Below are 9,940 nucleotides of genomic sequence, written 5' to 3' on the forward strand. Positions count from 1 at the left end.
TGTGGTTGGTAAAAAGCTTATCAGTCTCTTTTTCAGAATTATTTGCCAAAAAGATCATAATAGATTATTTTATACAGATTGTGAATCACCAGTCAGGAATGTAATTTTCCACCAGTAGACAAATAAAGACATGTTGTTTGACTATACTGATAGATTCTACATTGGCAGACTTTTTACCTGCTGCAAATCTGGTTTACTTTAGATTTGAGATTAATCCTTTTACAAGAGGCAGGATTGTGAAATTATGAAGAGGAAGTATTTGCTGCCACTTCTGATATTATTTATAGTTACACTTACAAAGGTGAGGACATGCATCAGCAAATTATCTAAAATATTTTTCCTTAGATCTTCCTTCTGACATCATGACAAAATCATCTCCACTCAATCCATTCAACAGTCTTTTCAGCATCAAAATTTTATATGAAAAATGGTATATCTATTTACTCTATTAAATAAAATGCTGTATTAAGTACTCTTCTGCTCCACTGCAATTTTCATTTTTCCCAAGAACTCCACATTACACTCACAGAAAATATTTTTTTTATTTCTCCAGTGTAAGACTGTAGTTGATTTTTCAAGTTTAAACAGGAAGACTTTGACAGTGATTGTAGGTGACACTAGCCTGTAGTTGGCAAAATATCTTTCAGATTCATGTTTTTCAGGACAAAATGTAACACTGGCTTCAGACACTGAAGTAAAGATTCATATTGTTTTCTCCTTTTTCAGGATTTGAATACTTTTTGGGCTTTTTTTTTTTTTTTATTTAGCTGGTTGCTTGGTTGGTTGGGGGTTTTTAGCTGTTTTTTTGTTGTTATTATTTTTGTTTGTTTTGTTTTGTTTTGACAGAACTGCCTCTTATTTGTAGCCTTGGGTTTAAAACATTCTGCAGGAGAACCATTGGACCCTACTGTTTTACCTTCAGGAAACAATTTAACCACTCTCAGCTATTCACTGTGTTGTCAAATCTTCCTCTGTAACTTCATGGTCAGACAGAAGGAAGAACCAGCAAATCCCTGCCAGGAGGAGGAAAGTAACAAAGTAGGGCATTATACAGATTTGGATATTAAAAGAGAAAAAGTATATACGTATGCACATGTATACACACAGATAAATGTGTATACAAATGCACACAAAATCTGTTAGGGCCATCTGGATTTCCAACATGGGAAATGGTTATTTTCTGGCTTTAGTCTTCTTTTGAGGCTCCCATCCTGTCGTTATGTCAGCTTTAGTTACTTCTCCCATGGCCAGAACATGTTAGGTAACTCAACTTTCATAATTTTATTTTTAACCTCAGTTGCACTTTTTTTATGTCTTACTTCTGTCTTAGGGATCGTTTCATAAAATACTGCACTTTTCCCTCTCTTGACAAAAAAACCAAACCAACAACATAACACATCCTTATATATATTTTTACTTCATTTTGCTATGTCTCTACCATTTCCAAATTTGTTTCTAAGTTCATTCAAGGTTTTGCCAAACTCATTTTTGTCTTCATACCTGGCAAATGTCATGCCTTATATAAAAGTAAGAGGAAAAATAAAAACAAACCTGTCTGCAAAGAATCCAGGATGCAGTGTAAATCCATTTCCATTGATGTAAAGTGACTTATCTCTCAAGAGATGCCAGTTTTCTAAGGCTGTCATCACAGCAGCAATGTCAGGTTGGAAAAGGAGGTTTTGATATAAGTTAAATGTCCATCAGTTAGTGCAGAAAGTTTACACGCTGCTGAGCAAGCTTAAACACTTGTTGTGGAGGACAAATCTCTTATTTGTCATCTCATTTTTCACTTAATTCTACACAGAATTAATTCATTAATATTAATGTTGCAGATGCACACTTTAAAAGAAAACTAGCACATATATATGTATTATAAATCAGTTCATTAAGTCCATTTACCAATAATTTTTTCGTAATTCGCAGACACTTTTTTACCATTTTCTGCTGTAATGTAAAATCCTGTTATCCCTTGGTAGACTGAATATGTGTCTGCTATAATACAGTCTAATAGCTTTATTTATGACAGTCCTTTGGAGACTCCAGCAACTGTGTGCAGTCAAGATTGTTCAAGCCATTATAATACAAGATTGTATTACAGTGATTTGAATGGATAAAAGTTCTTTCATTTCCAAAAGGGAAATAAATCATTAGACACTGTTCTGTAATATATGAGGACAAATGTGTTCTTTTAGTCCCCCAGACATAGAGCTGTATTTTCTTAAGCAACACTGTTGCAAAAAATAAAATGCCTAAGGACTAAGAGAGTGTGTGAACAAAAAGTACAGGAATTATCTATTTTTTATTTACTTATTTTGTAGCATGAAACGTTGTATATCAACTCAAGTACCTTAAAAATCCTTTGTTTGGGTATACTCAACAGTTTGCCCATGGAGACATTCCTTCAATTTGTCTCCTGAAAAATGTCTGAATCTAACAGAATTGGCTATTAAAATCTACCTTCTGCACTGTTAGTCCATTATTATATGTAAAGTTCATTTTGCAGTAGTCCTTCATTATAAACATCATCCTTCACATCTTATCTACAAAAGTTCATTTTGACTAGAACTATGAAAGAGTACAGCTGTGCAACCCATTTTAAAACAGTTAATTGCTTCCAGTACTTCTAAAGTATATAAAACTTTAAAAGAAAAATAGCAATATTTAAAGATTTCCCCCTGAAAGTTAAATTGAAAGTTGTCTGGTGCTGACAAAATTTTATAACCACAGATTTACATGTTTGAATAAACTTGGAAAAACTATTACCTTTCGTGGTCATTGATCACAAAAGCATCTTTGTTCAACAAAATGTGATTAGGTCCCCTTGAGGTCAGCACATGCTTAAAGACTAATATTTATTCAAGGGTTTTGTTGATGTGAATCTTTCTGCAATTACCATTTCACCTGATTGTGTTAACAATGCACAGTAATGCTTGTTTGTTCAGGAAAAAAATTGTGCTCACAGACTTGTAATACTTGAGAGAGAGAGAGAGAGAGGGAGAGAGAGTGGTTCTAACACAGTATTTATGCAACAGGATAGAAGTACTGTTAAGTGCTGTTGCTGTGTTAGGCAAACCAAAAGCATAAATAACAGAGTAAAAAGTCCTGGTAGTAAGTGATGTCTGGCTATTTGCCTTAAAAGATTGACATTTCTGTTCTTGGTTTTATTTTTTTTTTTAATTTCCATGCATTTGTGCTCTGCACCCAAACCGAACTAAGCTAGGTTTTCTTGCATATCCATCTTTTTATTTCATTTAGCCAGTAGTATATAATTTCAGTCTGCATGCTTTTCTAAGGAAGATGATTTTATCAAGGAAATGTCCTGGTTGTCATAAGAGAAAATTGAAAACACACACACACAAATACACACACACGTGAAAGCAAAGCACAGCTGAGATTAGACATAGTCCAGTGATTGATATTTTAAGTTGCACATGATACTCTTTCCTTGTTCTGTTGCACTGCATTTAGATATTATATGGCTTTCCAGACATGCTATGCATAATTTTACATACCATCTGCTTTACATGCCAGGTTCCATATGTACAATGTATAACCTAAAACCAATATTTTGAATGATTTGAGCTACAGTGGAGGCTTTTGTTCTTAAATTGTTGAATAGAAGAATATAGTCCTAAATAAATATCCAATGAATGTGTTCTGAGTCTAATAAAAAATAAAATTTACTTTGAAAATGTTCTTAAAGTTGGAGTAATGACAAAATTTAGGTGACTTTCAAGAATCCCAGTAATGTTACTTCTTAAATTCAAATACCAAGATACCTGTAAATGCTTGCTACCATTCACTTAACAACCATAGCAATACAAGGGCATAAATATGTTTCAGAGTCAGGCAAGGGACAGTAAAAATAATCTTGAAATATTTATCTGAATAAAGATGAACAGCATTTACTCCTCAAAACAGGATGAGGTTTATATAGCTGCTAAAAGTGAGCAATAGTTATATAGAATCATGTTCTGGCATTTCCTGGTACTTCATTATCTAGCTTCATTCAACTCTGCCTTAAATACTCAGATCTTATAGTCTTTAGTTACAGGTAAGCCTAAAAAATCCTAAATTTCTGTTTTGGAGATGCTGTCCACAGGATCTGTCTGAATGTCCATATGCATCTTTGAAGAAAAAGTACTAGAACATCAAAATTAAAAAAACCCACAGAATTCCAAACAATGGCTCTCAGACAAACCCAAAAATTTATTAAAATAATATCTTAATTTTTAGAACTGCTGACAGAAAGAAGCTTTGGATCTTAAAAAAAGCACCAGCATCACGCCCTGCCATACCCCTCAATAAAAAACAATCCAAACCTCTTAATATTGAAGTAATTACCATATTTTTCATGTTTGACTTGAAATAGAAGTATTCTCAACAAAAATAGGCTGTTGCATTACAATGTGTTAGCAAACAGCAGATAGAGTGGAGAATAGAGGAAGCAACAAAGTAGATCAGATAAAATTTTACTCCCCGTAAAGTCCCATAAAATATGTACCCTCCACTTCCATATATGGCACATGATAAAAGAAACCTTAGAATTCACAGGAAAATTAGAAAGAAACCTGTAATATGACATTTTAAGAATGAGGTGTCTGTCTTGCCTATGGATTCGCAAGGAGAGAAGAGATAATAAGTGAAGTATTTGTCCATTTTGCAGGATTTTTTCCCCGCTGTAACATGAACATCTTAATCTTTTCACAGTTAAGTATTAGTGACACATTCAGTTCACTTCAATGACAATTCTACCAAATGCCTGCAAAAAAAGCAGCACTTCAAACTTTGCTTTTATATTTGCCTATTACCACAAAGTTGTACTTAAAAAGGAAACATCATTATTGGACCATAAACTAGAAAGTTTTTTTTTTCTTTTTGTATAGCATTTTGTTAGTGGTGGAAGCTACAGGGGCGCCTTCTGTGAGAAGCTGCCAGAAGCTTCCCCTGTGTCCCACAGAGGTGATGGCAGCCGGCTCCAAGACAGACCTGCTGCTGACCAAGGCTGAGCACCAGCAGAAGTGGTGGTGGCACCTCTGGGATAGCAGATTTAAGAAGGGAGAAAAAATACCCCGAGCAACAGAAATTGCAGCCAGAGAGAGGAGTGAGCAATAGAAACTGCATTCACAGAGAGGACTGAGAACTTGTAAAAGCAATAGTTCTGCAGACACCAAGGTCAGTGAAGATGGAGTGGGAGGAGGTGCTCGAGGTGCCACAGCAGAGATTCCCCTGCAGCCCCAGGTGCAGACCATGGGGAGGCAGCTGTGCCCCTGCAGCCCAGGGAGGTTCATGGTAGAGCAGAGATCCACCTGCAGCCCCTGGAGGAGCCTGTGCCAGAGCAGGCTGATGCACAGAGTAGGCTGTGACCCTTTGGGAAGCTTATGCTGGAGCAGGCTTCTGACAGGACCTATGGCCTTGTGGAGGGAGCACTCCACACTGGAGTAATGTCCCTCTTTGTGGGACCAACACCACAGCAATCTGCACCTGAAGGAGTGCACCTTGTGGAAGGGCCCCACACTGGAGCAGCTCATGAAGAACTGCAGCCCATGGGGAGACTTGTTGGAAAAGTTAATGGCGGACCATCTCCCATGGGATGAGCATCACACCAAAGCAGGGGAAGAGTGTGAAGAGTTCTCCTCCTGAGAAGGAAGGAGAGGCAGAGACAACATGTGATGAACTGACCACAACCCTCATTCCCTATCCCCCAAAACCACGGGCAGGGAAGAGGTAGATAATTAAGGTGTCAAGTCAAGCCTGGGAAGAAGAATGGATGGGGAAGAAGGCTGAGAGGGGAAGGGGAAGGGTGGATGTTTAAGATTTAGTTTTTATTAGTTTTCCTACACTGGTAATAAATTAAGCAAATTTCCCTAAGATGTGTCTGTTTTGCATGTGACACTAACAGCTGAGTGATTCCCCTGTCCTTATCTCAACCCATGAGCTTTTTGTTACATTTTCTCTTCCCTGTTTAGCTGAGGAGGACAGTGATAACACGGTTTTGGTGAGTTCCTGGCATCCAGCCAGTGGCACCCCAGCACACCTATCAATGTAGTAGTCACACTGTTCATGAGCATGAGCATATTTCTGATACTTGATAGGTTTTTGACCAGATTCAGCATGTAGGGTTGCTTGGGGGTTCTTTCAACGCTCAGATTTGGGAAAAAAAAATAAAATCACATTTTCCTTTTTAAGACATTCCAAGCAGTTGAGAGTGGTTAGTCAGGTTGCAGGAATAAGTCTAGCTTTTGCCATTTGAATATCAATATTTGTATTTAGTGCTCCATTATATATCTGACTGCTCCCAATCTAAATACTGCACTGAACAGAGGACGTTCTGTGAACTAGAACTTCCATTTGCTAATGGAATTTTTTTTTGCATAAAATCTTCTTTGTTATCCGTATGAATATGGGCATTTTAATTATTAATCAGAAGCATTCTTTCTTATTTGTATCTGTGCTGTGAAAGAGTTGGATAAAATGGGATAAAAAATTAATGTACATTTAGATTTTTCTCCTCTCTAGAGAGAGGGTGTTCATGAGTTAAATGCTTATGCAACACCTTTCCTTACAAACTGTACTATAACTCTTGTTACTTCTCTACTGAGACTTCCTGGGCCCAATCCACAGGCCACTGAAGTCAATGAGAGCTCATCTAATTGTCTCCAACTGCTTCTAACTTTTTTTTTTTTTTTTTTTTTTTTTGAGAAAAAAGATATACTGGAAAAAGTACCAATTACTAAGTAATGTGATATAATGTATATGGATTAAAAAATTGGATTCAGCCCACTTGATTTCCAACACATCAAGAAATCATTCCAGTATTCTCCAGTGCAAAATGGCAATGAAAATCTAGAAGACAATCCTGACACTGCTAAAATTCTTTGGTTAGAGAGCTAGCTTCTAAGAGGAAGTTTCTTTTATACATCTCTTTTGCTTTGCCATCTCTGCCCAGTCCTTTTCATTCCATATTGACCATAATTACCTTCCTCTGAAGTCAATTGGGAGTTTTGCCGTTGACTTCAACGGCAGAGTTATCATACCCAGGATGAAAAACACAGTGAGAAGAGATCATTGCCAAAGTACACACAGTAGAAGAAAAAATACTTCAATGATTTACCCCAGTCCACTTAAAAATCGCCAGCAATTGTGAGCTTTCATATGTGTTTCCCACAAATCGCACCAGGCAGTCTAGGAGAACAAAAAGCCCCTTGCACGGTGTTCTTAGCATTTGGTAGCCGGAGCTGAGCCCCTGCCCGAGCGGAGTTAGCCGTGTGCAAACCCGAGCTGAGCGGAGACACCCGCTAATTGACAGCCAACGTTTTACAAACATTACGCTTCCCTAAGGGACAAGCGTTTTCGCACCGGAGCCCTCTGCAGCGCAGGAGGACAGAGCATGCAGGACGGGGAGCGGGCAGGGGAGCCGCGGGCACCTCTCGCTGCGGCGCCGGGGCACCGGCCGGGGCTCCGCTCTGCTCCCCAGCGCGCAGCACCTGGCTGCTCCGCTGCGCAGGTGAGGCGCCCGGCGGAGCTCCGGCTCCGAGTCCGATCGGTGGCACCGCGGCGTCCGAAACACCGGTGGCCAAAACCGAGGAGCAGCGAAGTACCCGGGGCGTACGGGGGACACCGTGCCCTCCGTGCCCCGGTCCCAGCACGGCGCGGAGCAGAGCCGCCAAGGAGGGAGCCCCAAGCGCGGCAGGGCACCCTCCACACCTTACCCGCCCCCGAGGGACCCCGGCGAGGCGCGGAGCCCCGTACTCACCGCGGTGCTGCAGGCAGCAACCCGCAGCGCAGACGAAGCGCCCCCGCCCCGGCCGGTGCCCGCTGCGGTGCACAGACCCCGTCCCTCGGCGCCCACATCCAAACCCCGGTCGCGCAGCTAAAAGTCCTTCTGAGGAGCACACGGCGAGCCCCGCCGCCTCCTGCCTCGGATCGCTGTCACCTCCCCTCCCCTCGCCCCCCGCCCTGCGCCCCCCCGGCGGGCGGCAGCAGTATCAGCAGTCCCTAACCCTCACATCACGCACCGGCAGAGGTGCCGGTCCTCGTCGCTACTTACCGGGCATCCTTCAGAGCGGCGGGCGGGCGGGAGCGAGGGAGGAGGAGGAGAGAGGGAGGGAGGGATTGAAGGAGGGAGGGAGGAGGGAGGGAGGGGGCTCCAGGCGGGCTGCGCGACGCAGCGCTGTGCTGTTCGGCAGCCTGGGCAGCTCGGCAGTCAGTGAGTGAGTGCCTCCGTGCGTGACGGCGTGTGCGTGTGTGCGCGATGCTGGACACAAGCGAAGGGAGACTCAGGCACAGGAGGGGGGCGGGAAGCGGTGGGGGAGATCAGGGGGCGCAGCCCGCGCATGGTGGTGGCACCAGGTGCGGCCCAGCGCGCCCCCGGCCCCGCGGCCCCCAGCGCCCCGCAGCCGCGGCGGGAGCTGCCGGAGAACGGCTTGGGGGAGGCGCGCATCCTCCCCGCTGCCACACGCACCGCCGGGTGAATGGGGGAAGCGGGGGGAGGGATTAAAAAAATAAAGGTAATTAAAAAGCCCAAACAGTAGGAAAAAAAAAAAAAAAAAAAAAAGAAAAGAAAACTCTGTCTCTACTTCCCGGCCGAGGTTTGAGCCCCCCGCCCTAAGCTGCGGTCCCGCGGCAGCGGCGCGCTCCTGCCGCGCCGGGAGCCGTCACCGCCCGCGGTGCAGCACGGCAGAAGCTGCCGCTGCCGGGAGCGCCCAGCTGAGAGCCAGAGCCGCTCCCCGCGCACAGAGGAGCCTCCCTCTTTCCCTCCCTCCTTCCTTCCCACCCTTTTTCTTCTCCTTCCCTCCCTCTCTCTCCCCCAGTCCGCTAAGGCAGGCAACGCGGCCAGGTGCTGTCGGCTCGCCCTGCGGCCGAGCGAAGAGCTGGGCAGGGCCCTCCGCCGGCGCTGGCTTCTCCGCGGGAAGCGGCCGGGCTCCCGCCGGCATTGGGGTGGCGCTGGCAGCCTGCGGCCGCCGGGACGCAGCTGGAGGGGGAGAAGCGAGGGGCGCAGAGGGGAAGTCGGCTGCTCCCAAGAGCTGCCGGCGGCACCCTGAAGAGACGGCGGAGGAATGAAGCAGCAGCGGTGAGGGCCCGCCTCTGCCGGGCAGCGGTGCCCCGGCGCATCCCTGCAAACGCCGCTCCCTCGCCCGGCTGCTCACCTCCCGCCCGGGCGGAGTGACCCACTGGAGAGGACCGAGGACGGTGCATCATGACTGCTGGATGTTTGGGAGAGGAGGGGGGAGCAAGCAGAGAAGGGAGGGAGGGCATGATTAGAGGAATCGAATGGAAAGGAGTGGGGGGGAAACAACACGCACACTAAAAAAAGCTTGTTCTTGGGAGAGAAATCAAAAATAGCCACAACAGCATTTAAAGTTGCTCGCTTAGTGATTTGCATTATAACGCTGCCACTGCTACCTGGCTCCTCCAACAGTGTGCCCAAGGAACATGCAAGATGGGAGAGGGGGAGCTATCTACTTTTTTTTTTTTGTGATCTCTCTTTCTTTAAAAAAAAAAAAAAACAACAAAAACAAAGCAAAATCCAATCACACCCCCCATACCCCACTCCTTTAATGGAAAGGGGGCTTCAGGTGGTGGTTTCGGAGCTCCAAAAGGAGTTTCCTGTGTGTAGAGGACCCATAAGAGTACTCCTCTGGGGTTTTGGGCCCTCGACTTTGGCAGCCCGGGGAGAGGGGGAGCAGGCGCTGATTCCCGGCCGGAGGAATGCGAGGGCAGTGCCCGGCGGCTGCTAACGGGGCAGCGCCCTATCCTGGGGCACAGCGCGGCGGGGAGCGAGCGAGGCCCCAGCCCGCTTCCCCCCGCTCCTCCTGCCGTGCCATTCGAGACCAGTGATAAGTGGCTCTGTTTTCGGGAGCAAAAAAAAAAAAAAATTAAAAAAAAAAAAAAATTAAAAAAATACTAGATAAAACCCACTTTTTATTTATCAACGGTT

The 9,940-nt window shown here is 44.4% G+C and overlaps 1 protein-coding gene across 7 annotated transcripts in view; it reads right to left on the minus strand.

Moving 5' to 3' along the window:
* The window catches only part of HS3ST5 (heparan sulfate-glucosamine 3-sulfotransferase 5), a 192,542-nt gene extending 183,374 nt beyond the window's left edge, over positions 1-9,168 (minus strand). For 3 of the 7 annotated variants that reach the window (XM_077782264.2, XM_021555514.4, XM_077782265.2), the window contains exon 1: positions 8,051-8,690. The gene's annotated coding sequence lies outside the window, so the exon portion shown is untranslated. The other 4 variants (XM_077782266.2, XM_077782267.2, XM_085575050.1 and 1 more) reach the window with 4 other exon arrangements.
* Positions 9,169-9,940: the final 772 nt, after the last annotated feature.

Source organism: Lonchura striata, chromosome 3 (assembly GCF_050655825.1).
Source record: "Lonchura striata isolate lonStrDom1 chromosome 3, ASM5065582v1, whole genome shotgun sequence".
NCBI lineage: Eukaryota > Metazoa > Chordata > Aves > Passeriformes > Estrildidae > Lonchura > Lonchura striata.